The sequence below is a fragment of the Rutidosis leptorrhynchoides genome, chromosome 4, assembly GCF_046630445.1.
Source record: "Rutidosis leptorrhynchoides isolate AG116_Rl617_1_P2 chromosome 4, CSIRO_AGI_Rlap_v1, whole genome shotgun sequence".
Lineage (NCBI taxonomy): Eukaryota > Viridiplantae > Streptophyta > Magnoliopsida > Asterales > Asteraceae > Rutidosis > Rutidosis leptorrhynchoides.
The window spans coordinates 207,986,439-208,002,713 of record NC_092336.1 but is presented as its reverse complement, the minus strand read 5'-3'; positions in this window follow the sequence as shown (position 1 = coordinate 208,002,713).

Sequence of the window (16,275 nt, the reverse complement as noted above, 5' to 3'; positions counted from 1 at the left end):
ATTTACTTTATCTCCAAATATTTTCGTAGCTAAACTAGCTTCGGATACCCAATCTTGTTTTAGTCGTAGTTTCTTCATTACAACTCCGTTTTTGTTGGTTCAACTTGCCACTTCCTTGGATCGAGTCAAATTTTAAGAATATAAACTGAAAATACCTTAGTTTGTATTCGAAATCACAAGTTATAGGTCAAACTTTGGTAAAACTTATGAAAGTGATCATTTTCCATCATAAAAACAACATTTAATGATCATTTTTCTAAAAATACTTACACTTTGAGTTAAACCATGAAATTTTTATGTGTTAACATATTCATAAGAAATATCATTTTTCCAGAACATGAACTTCCAATTCAAAGTTCAAGATGGTTTTTAATTATCCAAACCAAAACAGCCCCCGGTTGCATTCCAACGACGTAGATTCAGTTTTTAAGGTGTTCTTTGTAAAACCAAGTTATATCTTGTTAAGTTAGCATATCATTATGATATATTACAGGTCTTGAATTATTTTAAAAGTTAAGTTAGAAGGATCTATTTAGTTTGCAAACAAGTTTGAAATCATTCAAACTATGTTCTTGTTGTTAAAATTTTACAACATAAAATAAGATAGCTATATAATTATGAATCGAACAAGATTATGAACAAAGTTACTACCTCAAGTTACTTGGACAAAGTTACTGTAAGAGATAAGAAAAAATCTTGGAATCAAAGAGTGGTGAATTTAGATCAAAAGGTTGGAAGTATACTTCTTCAAATGGGTGGTTATTTTGATATGTTCTTGAAAGAGTTTTCTTATAGTGTTTAAGGCTTGTAATTGAAGCTAAATGATGGGGAAAATGCTTGGAGATGATCAAGTATGAAGTTAGGAGTATTTTGGGAGAGAAATGAGGGTGTAGGTATGAGAAAATGGAGTGAAGAAATGGTGTTCATTCATAAAAACGTTTTTAGTTTATAAAGAAAGAAAAGGATTCCTAATTTTGTTTTCTTACTAATAATTCATGCTACTTGACAAATTCTAGTTACCTCATATATAGGGCAGTAATAATGTTGATTATGATGTTGATTTGATGTGTATATACCAATAGTAAATACATATAGAAGCTGGGTATGATACGGGTACATATACCCTAGATATACGTATAGAAATCTTGAGGAAACGGAATGAGAATTAAAATATAGCTATCTTTTGTGTATATACTTATATTGTTTTATGTATTTAAGTCCTTAAAAAGTGATTAAATACATTATATATACGATACATGTATAAGCATTATAGGTTATAAGTATATATATCAAAGAATGTTACGTATAGTTATCGTTTTGAAAACTTAAGTTAGTAGTTTCAAAATATACTTATAACTCATTGTCATTAGTACACAATGAGATGTTAAACCATCCTTAGATCATGTTAAATATATATAAATACATATATATACACAAACATATAATTATCATATGTTATATAGTTCGTGATATCATCGGTCAACTTGGACGGTCAAACGTTGTGTAAAACTCTTTTCAAAAACACAAGTCTCAACAATTTGGATTGCTTATCATGTTGGTAAGGTTTAATTTATGTAAATATTAATCTCATAAGTATAAAATGATTGGAAAAATCCGGGTCGTTACATGTGAGGTCTACGGACCAGGGGTTAATAGAACGAAAGGAACAAATGGTGTCGGAACGAGTAATGGCGGAGCAAGTAGTGTCGGAGCAAGTTATGCCAATGTAGTTTGTTATAAATGTGGAAAACCGGGCCACATTATTAGAAATTGTTCGAACCAGGAGAACACGAATTGACAAGGCCGCGGAAGAGTTTTCAATATTAATGCGGTAGAGGCACAGGAAGACCCGGAACTTGTTACGGGTACGTTTCTTATTGACAATAAATCTGCTTACGTTTTATTTGATTCGGGTGCGGATAGAAGCTATATGAGTAGAGATTTTTGTGCTAAATTAAGTTGTCCATTGACTCCGTTGGATAGTAAATTTTTACTCGAATTAGCAAACGGTAAATTAATTTCAGCAGATTATATATGCCAGAATCAAGAAATTAAACTGGGTAGCGAAATATTTAAGATTGATTTGATACCAGTAGAGTTAGGGAGTTTTGATGTAATAGTTGGCATGGACTGGCTGAAGGAGATGAAAGCAGAGATCGTATGTTACAAAAATGCAATTCGCATTGTACGAGAAGAAGGAGAACCCTTAATGGTGTACGGAGAAAAGGGCAACATGAAGATACATCTTATTAGTAATTTGAAGGCACAAAAACTAATAAGAAAAGGTTGCTATGCTGTTCTAGCACACGTCGAGAAAGTACAAACTGAAGAAAAGAGCATCAATGATGTTCCCGTCGCAAAAGAATTTCCCGATGTATTTTTGAAAGAATTACCAGGACTACCTCCACATCGATCTGTTGAATTTCAAATAGATCTTGTACCAGGAGCTGCACCAATAGCTCGTGCTCCTTACAGACTCGCACCCAGCGAGATGAAAGAACTGCAAAGCCAACTGCAAGAACTATTAGAACGTGGTTTCATTCGACCAAGCACATCACCATGGGGAGCTCCTGTTTTGTTTGTCAAGAAGAAGGATGGTACATTTAGGTTGTGTATTGACTACAGAGAGTTGAATAAACTTACCATCAAAAACCGTTATCCACTGCCGAGAATTGACGACTTATTTGATCAACTACAAGGCTCGTCGGTTTATTTGAAAATCGATTTACGTTCTGGATATCATCAAATGCGAGTAAAGGAGGATGATATTCCAAAAACTGCTTTTAGGACGCGTTATGGTCATTACGAGTTTATGGTTATGCCGTTTGGATTGACTAACGCACCAGCTGTGTTCATGGACCTTATAAACCGAGTGTGTGGGCTATATCTTGACAAGTTTGTCATTGTTTTCATCCATGACATACTTATTTACTCAAAGAATGATCAAGAGCACGAAGAACATTTGAGAAAAGTGCTAGAAGTATTGAGGAAAGAAAAACTGTACGCTAAGTTTTCAAAGTGTGCATTTTGATTGGAAGAAGTTCAATTCCTCGGTCACATAGTGAACAAAGAAGGTATCCAGGTGGACCCGGCAAAGATCGAAACCGTTGAAAAGTTTGAAACCCCAAAAACTCCAAAGCATATACGTCAATTTTTAGGATTGGCTGGTTACTACAGAAGATTCATCCAAGATTTCTCCAAAATTGCAAAACCCTTGACTGCATTAACGCATAAAGGGAAGAAATTTGAATGGAAGGATGAACAAGAGAAGGCGTTTCAGTTATTGAAGAAAAAGCTAACTACAGCACCTATATTGTCATTGCCTGAAGGGAATGATGATTTTGTGATTTATTGTGATGCATCAAAGAAAGGTTTCGGTTGTGTATTAATGCAACGAACGAAGGTGATTGCTTATGCGTCTAGACAATTGAAGATTCACGAGTACAACTCATGATTTGGAATTGGGTGCTGTTGTTTTTGCATTAAAGACTTGGAGGCATTATTTATATGGGGTCAAAAGTATTATATATACCGACCACAAAAGTCTCCAACATATATTTAATCAGAAGCAACTGAATATGAGACAACGCAGGTGGATTGAACTTTTGAATGATTATGATTTTGTGATTCGATACCACCCGGGAAAGGCGAATGTGGTAGCCGACGCTTTGAGTAGAAAGGACAGAGAACCTATACAGGTAAAAGCTATGAATATAATTATTCGTACTAACCTTACTACTCAAATAAAAGAGGCGCAACAGGGGCTTGTAAAAGAAGGAAAGTTGAAGAATGAGATACCCAAAGGATAATAGAAACATCTTAATATTCGGGAAGACGGAACCCGATATAGGGCTGATAGAATTTGGGTACCAAGGTTTGGAGATGTGAGAGAAATGGTACTTAAAGAAGCACATAAAACCAGATATTCAATACATCCCGGAGCGGGGAAGATGTATAAAGATCTCAAGAAAAACTTTTGGTGGCCGGGTATGAAAGCTGATATTGCTAAATATGTAGGAGAATGTTTGACGTGTTCTAAGGTCAAAACTGAACATCAGAAACCATCAGGTCTACTACAACAACCTGAAATCCCAGAATGGAAATGAGAAAACATTACTATGGATTTCATTACTAAATTGCCAAGGACTGCAAGTGGTTATGATACTATTTGGGTAATAGTTGATCGTCTCACCAAGTCAGCACACTTCCTGCCAATGAGAGAAGATGACAAAATAGAGAAGTTGGCGCGATTGTATTTGAAGGAGGTTGTCTCCAGACATGGAATACCCATCTCTATTATCTCTGATAGGGATGGTAGATTTGTTTCAAGGTTCTGGCAGATGTTGCAACAAGTATTGGGGACTCGTCTAGACATGAGTACTGCCTATCATCTACAAACTGATGGGCAGAGCGAAAGGACGATACAAACACTTGAAGACATGCTACGAGCATGTGTTATTGATTTCGGAAACCAAGTTGGGATCGACACCTACCGTTAGCAGAATTTTCCTACAACAACAGTTATCATTCTAGTATTGAGATGGCGCCGTTTGAGGCACTTTATGGTAGAAAGTGCAGGTCTCCGATTTGTTGAAATGAAGTGGGGGATAGACAAATTACGGGTCCAGAGATAATACAAGAAACTACCGAGAAAATCATCCAAATTCAACAACGATTGAAAACCGCCCAGAGTCGAAAAAAGAGCTACGCAGACAGTAAAAGAAAAGATATAGAGTTTGAAATTGGAGAAATGGTCATGCTTATGGTTTCACCTTGGAAAGGCATTGTTCGATTTGGTAAACGGGGGAAACTAAATCCAAGGTACATTGGACCATTCAAGATTATAGATCGTGTCGGACCAGTGGCTTACCAACTGGAGCTACCTCAACAACTCGCGGCTGTACATAACACTTTCTACGTCTCGAATTTGAAGAAATGTTTTGCTAAAGAAGATTTCACAATTCCATTGGACGAAATCCAAATCAATGGAAAACTTCAATTCATTAAAGAACCCGTAGAAATAATGGATCGTGAGGTTAAGAGACTTAAGCAAAACAAGATACCGATTGTTAAGGTTTGATGGAATGCTCGTAGAGGACCTGAGTTCACCTGGGAGCGTGAAGATCAGCTGAAGAAGAAATACCCGCATCTATTTCCAGAAGATTCGTCAACACCTTCAACAGCTTAAAATTTTAGGACGAAATTTATTTAACGGGTAGGTACTGTAGTGACCCACACTTTTCCATGTTTATATATATTAATTGAGATTGATATTTATATGACTAAATGTTTCCAACGTGTTAAGCAATCAAACTTGTTAAGACTTGATTAAATGAAATAAGTTTCATATAGACAATTGATCACCCAAGTTGACCGGCGATTCACGAACATTACAAAATTGTAAAAACTACATGTTGTGGTATATATAGACATATATATATGGTTGACATGAGATTATGATGAGTAAGTATCTCACTAAGTTTATTAACAATGTGTGATATACATAAGAAATGAGATTACTAAGTTAAGAAACTCGAAATGATATATATAATGATTATCGTTATGATAACGTCTACTAAATACATATGTATCATATTAAGATATTGATACACTATATTTAACATGATAAAATGATATTTAAATATATCATTAAGTGTGTTAATAATGAACTACATATATAAAAACAAGACTACTAACTCAAGAATTACGAAACGAGACTTATATGTAACGATTATCGTTGTAACGATATTTTAATGTATGTATCATATTAAGAGATATTCATACATCATAATATCATGATAATATAATAATTTAACATCTCATTTGATATAATAAACATTGGGTTAACAACATTAATTTAGATCGTTAACTTAAAGGTTTCAAAACAACACTTACATGTAACGACTAACGAAGACTTAACGACTCCATTAGAATGTATATACATGTTGTGTTTTGATATGTATTCTTACACTTTTGAAAGACTTCAAGACACATATCAAAGTACTTCTACTTAACAAAAATGCTTACAATTACATCCTCGTTCAGTTTCATCAACAATTCTACTCGTATGCACCCGTATTCGTACTCGTACAATACACAACTTTTAGATGTATGTACTATTGGTATATACACTCCAATGATCAGCTTTTAGCAGCCCATGTGAGTCACCTAACACATGTGGAAACCTTCATTTGGCAACTAGCATGAAATATCTCATAAAATTACAAAAATATTAGTAATCATTCATGACTTATTTACATGAAAACAAAATTACATATCCTTTATATCTAATCCATATACCAACGACCAAAAACACCTAAAAACACTTTCATTCTTCAATTTTCTTCATCTAATTGATCTCTCTCAAGTTCCATCTTCAAGTTCTAAGTGTTCTTCATAAATTCCATAAGTATAGTTTCATAAAAATCAAGAATACTTCCAAGTTTGCAAGTCTACTTCCAAGCTTTCTAATCCATTCCAAGTAATCATCTAAGATCAAGGAACCTTTGTTATTTACAGTAAGTTATCTTTCTAATTCAAGGTAATATTCATATTCAAACTTTGATTCAATTTCTACAACTATAACAATCTTATTTCGAGTGAAAATCTTACTTGAACTGTTTTCGTGTCATGATTCTGCTTCAAGAACTTTCAAGTCATCCAAGGATCCTTTGAAGCTAGATCCATTTTTCTCATTTCCAGTAGTTTTATCCATAAAACTTGAGGTAGTAATGATGTTCATAACATCATTCGATTTATACATATAAAGCTATCTTATTCGAAGGTTTAAACTTGTAATCACTAGAACATAGTTTAGTTAATTCTAAACTTGTTCGCAAACAAAAGTTAATCCTTCTAACTTGACTTTTAAAATCAACTAAACACATGTTCTATATCTATATGATATGCTAACTTAATGATTTAAAACCTGGAAACACGATGAACATCATAAAATCGGATATACGACGTCGTAGTGAAACCGGGGGCTGTATTGGTTTGGATAATTAAAAACTATGATAAACTTTGATTTAAAAGTTTTTCTTCTGGGAAAATGATTTTTCATATGAACATAAAACTATATCCAAAAATCTTGGTTAAACTCAAAGTGAAAGTATGTTTTTCAATATGGTCATCAAGATGTCGTTCTTTTGACGGAAATGAATACCTCTTTAGTAATTGACATGTAACTTAAATTTCCAACTCTAAACCTATACTTTTTCTATTTGGATTCTTAAATTAGAGTTCAATATGAAACCATAGCAATTTAATTCACTCAAAACGGATTTAAAATGAAGAAGTTATGGGTAAAACAAGATTGGATATTTTTGATCTTTTTAGCTACGGGAAATGTTTAACAAATCTATACAAATCATATCCTAGCTAACTTATATTGTATTATACATGTATTCTAATATATTATGTAATCTTGGGATACCATAGACACGTATGCAAATGTTTTGATATATCATATCGACCCATGTATATATATTATTTGGAACAACCATAGACACTCTATATGCAGTAATGTTAGAGTTAGCTATACAGGGTTGAGGTTGATTCCAAAAATATATATACTTTGAGTTGTGATCTAGCCTGAGACATGTATACACTGGGTCGTGGATTGATTCAAGATAATATATATCGATTTATTTCTGTACATCTAACTGTGGACAACTAGTTGTAGGTTATTAACGAGGACAGCTGACTTAATACACTCAAATCTTTAAAACATAATAAAAATGGTTGTAATTATATTTTGATCATACTTTGATATATATGTACATATTTGTATAGGTTCGTGAATCGATCCGTAGCCAAGTCTTATTTCCGAGGAAGGAAATATCTGTGAAAGTGAGTTATAGTCCCACTTTTAAAATCTAATATTTTTGGGATGAGAATACATGCAGGTTTTATAAATGATTTACAAAATAGACACAAGTACGTGAAACTACATTCTATGGTTGAATTATCGAAATCGAATATGCCCCTTTTTATTAAGTCTGGTAATCTAAGAATTAGGGAACAGACACCCTAATTGACGTGAATCCTAAAGATAGATCTATTGGGCCTAACAAACCCCATCCAAAGTACCGGATGCTTTAGTAATTCGAAATTTATATCATATCCGAAGGGTGTCCCGGAATAATGGGGATATTCTTATATATGCATCTTATTAATGTCGGTTACCAGGTGTTCACCATATGAATGATTTTTATCTCTATGTATGGGATGTGTATTGAAATATGAAATCTTGTGGTCTATTGTTACGATTTGATATATATAGGTTAAACCTATAACTCATGTGAATACTAAGAGCTTCCGCTGTTGCATACTAAAATAAGGACAAGATTTGGAGTCCATGTTTGTATGATATTGTGTAAAAAATGCATTCAAGAAACATATGTCGATGTAATATATTTCTATTGTAAACCATTATGTAATGGTTGTGTGTAAACAGTATATTTTAGATTATGATTATTTGATAATCTACGTAATGTTTTTAAAACCTTTATTGATAAAATAAAGGTTATGGTTGTTTTAAAAATGAATGCAGTCTTTGAAAAACATCTCATATAGAGATCAAAACCTCGCAACGAAATCAATTAATATGGAACGTTTATAGTCAATATGAACGGGACATTTCACGTTCTGATCCGGGAGAATTCCAAATTCCTTGCTTAATTCGTGGTCCAAAACCTGTTATTGGATTAGCTGATACTGGTTCTAGTATTAATGTTATGCCATTTTCCGTTTATAATGACTTAGGGTTACCATCGCTAGAACCTATTCAAGGAAGTGTTTGTTTTGCTGATAGTCGATTACATAAACCGTTGGGGATTGTTAAACAAGTTGAAGTTATTATTGGTTATGCTTTTTATAAAATTGATTTCGTGGTTATGGATATGAAAGAAGACCCGATAACTCCTTTAGTCCTGGGATCTCCGTTTCTAGCCACTGCTCGTGCTACCATTAACTATGCTGATAATTCGTTAACTATTCGTTATGGTGCTATATTTGAATCTATTCCGTTAGTTCCAAGATCCAAAGTTCCTCGCTCTAATGTGAAAATGGTTAAAGTTAATAAAGAGGATGATGATGACTTTACCGTGGATAGAATTGTAACTGAATTTATAAAAGAGCAATATAAGCTTAGCACTGAAGTGAGAAAACATATCCATGAATTAACTGTCTCATTTGAAATGTCTTTTGGTAGGGGTCTTGACACTACATTGAATTTCTTGCAATAGATTAAGGCATTAAATGAATATGAAAAGAATAAATGTGAGGAGGATAAGCCTAAAGAGTAATTCCGTTAGAAGAATGAGTTGCGCAACCGACTCTATAATCAAAACTACCTATCCTTATATATGTTTATTAGGACTATGTTATTTCTAAGTGTTTTATTGTTTTATTTATTTGATTATGAATGTAAGAGCAATATAGCTCCTAAGTGTTTAAATGTTTAAGTGATAAAGTTTTTAAAATATTATGTTTGTGTTATACTTTACATTATTTTATATTTCTGTCAAGTTACTTATTCAATTCAAAAGAAGTCTGCAAAAGTGCTCTTAAATCATTCTATGATCCAACAAATCAAGTAACATCACTCTTTCCCTTATTTTCAATTATGTCCGTTATTTATTTCATTCTTTATTATAAATGCAATGAGGACATCGCATCATCTAAGTGTGGGGAAGGGAAGTGATTAATCACATGAAAGATTAAAAGATATTATAGTTTTCCCGAAAAAGTTGAAAAATGGGTACAATTTTTAAAAATTTTCGAAAGTCTAAATTCTTAGTAAAACTTATGTCTTTTTACTAACTTAAATCTTAATGATAATAATAGAACTACTCTCAATTTCGAGATCGGATTACTTGTTTAAGATAAAAGGGTTAAAGCCAAAAATTGTGAAACGAGTGCAAACTTATAGCCACTACCATATGACATAATAAACATGGACTACTGAGGCAGCAAAAGAGTCCAAAATAAGGGCCAATTTAGAAAAATTGCCAAGTGTAAAGCTAAAAGCTAAGCATGAAAGCAAAGGAAATGAAAAGGAAAAAGAGCCCAATGAAGGCCAACAAAAAAAAAAAGAGTTCCAATGAGAACCATACACTTAAAAAAATTCTCTAGAACACAAAAGAGTCCAATGATGACCAAACTTGTATAAATTTAATTTAATAATCATTAGGACTACTTGTAATCCTTGGTCTAGTTCAGACTAGTTCTTGTGAATAATAAATACTAACTTATTATTAAGAAATATTTTTGACTTTGTAATTTTACCTTGATACCCACGAAATAATTTATAAGGTTTAGTTGAGGACAAGTAAAGGTTTAAGTGTGGGAAACTTGATAACTCCTAAATTATACAGTTTTTTAATAACATTTTGAGGAGTTATCTTAATATTTTAGAGTCATTTTAATTCCAAAACACGCTAAAATGGGTAAAAATGGGAAAATGGTATTTCTAATGATTTTATCAAAGTTATGTATTAAACATGATCAAAAACACAACAAATTGCAGAACGGCTATATGAAGCCGCCGACATGGGTTCAAGGAAGCCGCCGGCTTTAGATTCACATGTGCAGAATGTTCCAGAATCTTCGTAAAATTGAAAGAACTTGTTGATCAAGAAAAAGGCAGAGGAAGCCGCCAGCTTGGTACTAAAGCCGCCGGCCTAATTGACATGGTTTCTCAACTTGTTAATCAAGTTCAAGCAAAAATAGAAATAAAATCAAAAATATTTGGCGAATCTACGAAGCCGCTGGGCTTTCCTGAAGCCGCCGACTTAAGTATGACAGCTAAAAAGGCTTTAGCTTGCGGATTAAGTTTAACTTGCAAAAGGAGTCACCAACTCAAGGCAAGCCTCTGGCTTCCCACTGAAGCTGCCGGCTTGGCAACCAAACTTAAACAGTATAAATAAAGGCCTCTGGTCTCAGTTTTCATATGTATTAGTTTTCAGAATTCAATAATTCTGCTAGGTCATTTTTTTAGGGTTTTCTCTAAACCCTTAGGTTAGATTTAGTCATTGTAATCAAGATTCAAGTTTTAATTCAAGTTATTTTACATCTACCTTATTTTTAAGGTATGATTCTATCCTTATTTTATTGTTTGACTTATTTTATTTATTGTATTCGTTTCTGTTCGTCTTCTGCTATGAACTAAACATTCATAGTGGTTACCTGGACGAAGATTGAAGTTCATCTGAGAATCAGATGAAGCCGCCGGACTCACCCTCAAGCCGCGTGCTTGATGGGAAGGAAGCCACCGGCTTCAGTGCTTCACACATATAGTTTCTGGTTCTTTTCCAGATCTGTGTGGTCGAGTTTCTGTGATAATGTTTAAACTATTTCGAATCTGTTATGTCTTAATATGCTTGTTTGTCATGCTTAATGATTAGATAACATGATTTTAGGGTTGATTAGTATTTGATCCGATGATCTATTATTCGATTCATGCAACTTGTTTAGATCTAGTCCATCAAACTTGTTAAATTGAATTGTATGCAATTAAGTTAAACAACATAATAGTGATAAACTTGTTCAATTGGAATTACACTTATATAATAGAGTTTGATATTGTTAGGCTTAATCAAAGAACCTTCGTTTGGATGTGTTTAATTAATGATTACATGAAAACTAAGTAGTAATTGACTTTTAGCTAATAACTTGAGTTGATCTGCTTGATGTTTAATAGCTTATATAATTTGTCAGTCTATTTGCATGTTGATCCGCATCATAAGGTTGACATGTATCATGTAATTGAATTAAATGCCAAGAATTGAGATATTAGTCATGCACATCACATGTCTAGTATATGCTTTAATTCCTGCTTATTAAATGATATGCAACACTTGTCTTAACCTGCTTAGGGATAATAATTGGTCTATGATTGTTATCTTGATTTTTGTTTATATAAGTTACGAAACTTGCCTAATACGATTCTCGTATGAGTTATTCGTTCATGTAGCTGCTTTTATTTATAATTGTTTAATTTGAATCTTTTACTTTATTGCTTTATTTTGTTTATCTTAAATCATCTCTTTCCTAAGAGATAAGAATCTCTTCCATAAAAGACATAAAAATATATCCTTAGTTCTTTAATAAGAGCTAAGCTATAAAAAACTTATAACGCATCTACGCTCTCTTGAGACGATAACCTAAAATACTACCTATGATTGGGTTTTGTTGCTCATAAGAGTGTTAAAAGTGTAATAATAAAGGTTATATAAATTTAAAAGTTTGAAAGGCAAATTAAGCACTGCACACTTTTACACATCAGAGACGTAGAGAAAACTGTGACAAGTCTTCCAATTTTAGGAAATTCACAAAAGTCACGAAGAAATAATGAGGCTAGAGATGAAAGATCACAGTTTAATAATTTGTTTCAAGAAGAAGGCTGATAAGTCTTCCAAATTTAAGGATATAGAGATTGACCCTGTCAGTGTAGAAGTGAAACACCAGAATACTAAAGAAGCATGTTCATCAGACGAATCTACAGAAGAAAGCTATACCGATGATGACGAAGAAGAAGAGCAAAATGAAGACATTCTGTGCGATTCATATTCTCTACTAGCAGCATCAGATCAAGAGGAGCCGGACTCTTCTTCAGATCACTCAGAGATACCGGTCATATCTAATCACGCAGATAAAATAACCTTCATCAATGTACCGATGATTTTGAAGATATTCTCGAAGCCATCCTTAGATTAAAAATCACTTTCACACCTCATTTAAAGGAGCGGATTAAGGCTATCGAATATGAATAGAACCTTTATATACTAAGAGAAGATGATAATGTTGAACTCTTAGAAGGATGCATTCAAGACTTTATCACTACTCTTCACGATCCTATCTACCATGAAGAAAGGCTACGAGAGCACAATTCAGTGGTTCGTACTATTCTCGAGACAAGATTTTGTAGAGATCAGAAGATCATTTACTCTAAGGTTTACAACGCCTTAGCCGGATCTGTACTTCTGTTCTCAGCAAACCAACGAGGGCTACTGACTCTCATCCAAAAGCATATGGATCTTTCCACTGGATGCCTGACTTATCACTCTGATTCGTAAATGATCAAAGATATTCATAGCCTCTTCGTTTTCTTGGAAAAAAAGATAATTTCGAAAGCACACTAGACAGACTAGTGATCTACGTAACAATTGATCACCATGCTGATCTGATTATCAAGGAATTATGAGACATAGTAGCGGAAGAAGGAAAACGCAACAATCCATTCTCACATCTGGAACCCGATCGAGTAAACATTGTCCCCTTTGTTACAAAGCAATTGACATGTATCTTCCACGAGTCCACGGATCCTAGTTTCACATTTAAAGCTGGATGTCGGGAGATATATTCCAAGACGGTGACGTTTGTAGTGACCCGAACTTTTCCATGTTTATATATATTAATTGAGATTGATATTTACATGATTAAATGTTTCCAATATGTTAAGCAATTAAACTTGTTAAGACTTGATTAATTGAAATATGTTTCATATAGACAATTGACCACCCAAGTTGACCGGTGATTCACGAACGTTAAAACTTGTAAAAACTATATGATGACATATATATGGATATATATATAGTTAACATGATACTATGATAAGTAAACATATCATTAAGTATATTAACAATGAACTACATATGTAAAAACAAGACTATTAACTTAATGATTTTTAAACGAGACATATATGTAACGATTATCGTTGTAAAGACATTTAATGTATATATATCATATTAAGAGATATTCATACATGATAATATCATGATAATATAATAATTTAAAATCTCATTTGATATTATAAACATTGGGTTAACAACATTTAACAAGACCGTTAACCTAAAGGTTTAAAAACAACACTTACATGTAACGACTAACGATGACTTAACGACTCAGTTAAAATGTATATACATGTAGTGTTTTAATATGTATTTATACACTTTTGAAAGACTTCAATACACTTATCAAAATACTTCTACTTAACAAAAATGCTTACAATTACATCCTCGTTCAGTTTCATCAACAATTCTACTCGTATGCACCCGTATTTGTACTCGTACAATACACAACTTTTAGATGTATGTACTATTGGTATATACACTCCAATGATCAGCTCTTAGCAGCCCATGTGAGTCACCTAACACATGTGGGAACCATCATTTGGCAACAAGCATGAAATATCTCATAAAATTACAAAAATATGAGTAATCATTCATGACTTATTTACATGAAAACAAAATTACATATCCTTTATATCTAATCCATACACCAACGACCAAAAACACCTACAAACACTTTCATTCTTCAATTTTCTTCATCTAATTGATCTCTCTCAAGTTCTATCTTCAAGTTCTAAGTGTTCTTCATATATTCTACAAGTTCTAGTTACATAAAATCAAGAATACTTTCAAGTTTGCTAGCTCACTTCCAATCTTGTAAGGTGATCATCCAACCTCAAGAAATCTTTGTTTCTTACAGTAGGTTATCATTTTAATACAAGGTAATAATCATATTCAAACTTTGGTTCAATTTCTATAACTATAACAATCTTATTTCAAGTGATGATCTTACTTGAACTTGTTTTCGTGTCATGATTCTGCTTCAAGAACTTCGAGCCATCCAAGGATCCATTGAAGCTAGATCCATTTTTCTCTTTTCCAGTAGGTTTATCCAAGGAACTTAAGGTAGTAATGATGTTTATAACATCATTCGATTCATACATATAAAGCTATCTTATTCGAAGGTTTAAACTTCTAATCACTAGAACATAGTTTAGTTAATTCTAAACTTGTTCGCAAACAAAAGTTAATCCTTCTAACTTGACTTCTAAAATCAACTAAACACATGTTCTATATCTATATGATATGCTAACATAATGATTTAAAACCTGGAAACACGAAAAACACCGTAAAACCGGATTTACGCCGTCGTAGTAACACCGCGGGCTGTTTTGGGTTAGTTAATTAAAAACTATGATAAACTTTGATTTAAAAGTTGTTATTCTGAGAAAATGATTTTTATTATGAACATGAAACTATATCCAAAAATTATGGTTAAACTCAAAGTGGAAGTATGTTTTCTAAAATGGTCATCTAGACATCGTTCTTTCGACTGAAATGACTACCTTTACAAAAACGACTTGTAACTTATTTTTCCGACTATAAACCTATACTTTTTATGTTTAGATTCATAAAATAGAGTTCAATATGAAACCATAGCAATTTGATTCACTCAAAACGGATTTAAAATGAAGAAGTTATGGGTAAAACAAGATTGGATAATTTTTCTCATTTTAGCTACGTGAAAATTGGTAACAAATCTATTCCAACCATAACTTAATCAACTTGTATTGTATATTATGTAATCTTGAGATACCATAGACACGTATACAATGTTTCGACCTATCATGTCGACACATCTATATATATTTCGGAACAACCATAGACACTCTATATGTGAATGTTGGAGTTAGCTATACAGGGTTGAGGTTGATTCCAAAATATATATAGTTTGAGTTGTGATCAATACTGAGATACGTATACACTGGGTCGTGGATTGATTCAAGATAATATTTATCGATTTATTTTCTGTACATCTAACTGTGGACAACTAGTTGTAGGTTACTAACGAGGACATCTGACTTAAGAAACTTAAAACATCAAAATATATTAAAAGTGTTGTAAATATATTTTGAACATACTTTGATATATATGTATATATTGTTATAGGTTCGTGAATCAACCAGTGGCTAAGTCTTACTTCCCGACGAAGTAAAAATCTGTGAAAGTGAGTTATAGTCCCACTTTTAAAATCTAATATTTTTGGGATGAGAATACATGCAGGTTTTATAAATGATTTACAAAATAGACACAAGTACGTGAAACTACATTCTATGGTTGAATTATCGAAATCGAATATGCCCCTTTTTATTAAGTTTGGTAATCTAAGAATTAGGGAACAGACACCCTAATTGACGCGAATCCTGAAGATAGATCTATTGGGCCTAACAAACCCCATCCAAAGTACCGGATGCTTTAGTACTTCGAAATTTATATCATATCCGAAGGGTGTCCCGGAATGATGGGTATATTCTTATATATGCATCTTGTTAATGTCGGTTACCAGGTGTTCACCATATGAATGATTTTTATCTCTATGTATGGGATGTGTATTGAAATATGAAATCTTGTGGTCTATTATTATGATTTGATATATATAGGTTAAACCTATAACTCACCAACATTTTTGTTGAAGTTTTAA